General features: G+C 41.1%; 1 long non-coding RNA gene across 1 annotated transcript in view; it reads left to right on the forward strand.

The window, feature by feature from the left end:
* Positions 1–1,694, forward strand: part of LOC128249209 (uncharacterized) — a 71,773-nt gene that overhangs the window by 15,492 nt on the left and 54,587 nt on the right. The gene's annotated exons all lie outside the window — the stretch shown is intronic.

A 1,694-nucleotide genomic window follows, 5' to 3' on the forward strand; every position in this document is an offset into this window, starting at 1 on the left:
GGGGGGGGGGGGCATTGTTTCGTCGCACTGATGGCGGTGGTGGTGTTTGATGGTGATGATGTATGATAAGAACGTGGTGGTAGTGGTGGTGGTGGTGGTGGTGGTGGTGGTGGCTAGTTGAAGTGGTATGGTGGTGAAAGAAGTGTTTATTTTTGAAGAAGACTGTGGTGTTGTTTGGCGGGGGGGGGTGATGGTGTTGATAGTGGTGGTGATAATGATGACGATGGTGGTAGGGGTGTGATTGATAACGGTGGTGATTGTGATGGTTGTGATGGTGATGATGATGATGGTGGTGTTGGTGGAAGTTTTGATATTGTTGGTTGTTGTTGCAGTAATAGTAGTGATGGTGGTGACGGTAGTTGTAATGGTGGTGGTGACGGTAGTGACGGTGGTGGTTCCGAAGACGGTGCTGCTGTTAGTAACGGCTGATTTACGTGATGAATTTGATTGATGGAGTTGAGTTATCATGGCTTCTGATGTAAGGAATGTCACTGGTGTTATTGCTATTGTTACCCTTGTTGCTGTCGTTGTCGTTGCTGCTGCTGTAGTAGTAGTAGTAGTAGTAGTAGTAGTAGTAGTAGTAGTAGTAGTAGTAGTAGTAGTAGTAGCAGCAGTAGTAGTAGTAGTAGTAGTAGTAGTAGTAGTAGTAGTAGTAATTGTTGTTGCTATTGTTATTTAGCCGCAGGTCAACCAGCCCGAACAGACATAGTTAAATGATTTACATCCATGACCATCTCATCGATTCACCGGTATTTAGCGCTACACTGTTTCACATGCTATAATGTACTACAGAATATATTTATAGGTTTGGGTGGGGGTCAATACTATAGCACATTAGAGAATATTCTGGACATGACTCTAGACTGCATCCGATGGTGGGGCCCTGTTTCGAAAGTTCTAGGGTTTTGAGAGTGTGGAACCATCTCTTAGCCAATATTGTTCCCGATCTGCTCTGACCCGGAATAGTAGCATTTGTCAGCCGTCTTTGCGAAAGAAACCTTTATGGTTCAATAGTGGAGAAGGCAGCTGCAGCATCATATTGTGGAGTGCAAAAAGGAAACTGAGTCAAGCAAAACATCTTGGTCATCCGCTGCATCTGTTTCCATTACCTGGTCTTGCTCCTGGACTGAAGATGGTCACGGACGAAGAGTGTTGTTGACGGTGCTCAACTCTTCTTCAGTTTAAACAAAGTCACTTTCAAGTCATTAGTCATCCTTAAGGACGGACAGATGGTTTTCGTCACTCCGATGCAGAAATACGACATTATAGAGTCGTGGCTAAATAGAAAAAAACTTTAAATATACGCAACGAAGCGAAATATTGTTAACACACCAAGTGCTTAATGTTTAATTTCACTGCCACAAAAGTTAATTGTTCCGTCCAATTAACTTTAAAGTCTGATGATTAATTTAAACAATTTAATGCTCCATCAGGCAACTGCGAAAGTGTTAATCAATGTAAACCGAACTCAATGTATTTGTTGATAGTTACAGGTAATGCTATCTGTTGGAGTTTCAGCATTTTAGCTGCTATTTCTGAACTTCGGTATGTGGTGAAGCAACTGTTGCTGATCCCTTAATTATGTTTATAAATGTATAAGAACTTTTAAATAAGTTCCTCACCGGTAATGGTGTTTACATACCGAAGGGCTTGGTAAAAATTATTAATTAATTTATTAATAAATTAATAAATTG

This window comes from Octopus bimaculoides, chromosome 12 (assembly GCF_001194135.2).
Source record: "Octopus bimaculoides isolate UCB-OBI-ISO-001 chromosome 12, ASM119413v2, whole genome shotgun sequence".
In the NCBI taxonomy this organism is placed as follows: Eukaryota; Metazoa; Mollusca; class Cephalopoda; order Octopoda; family Octopodidae; genus Octopus; species Octopus bimaculoides.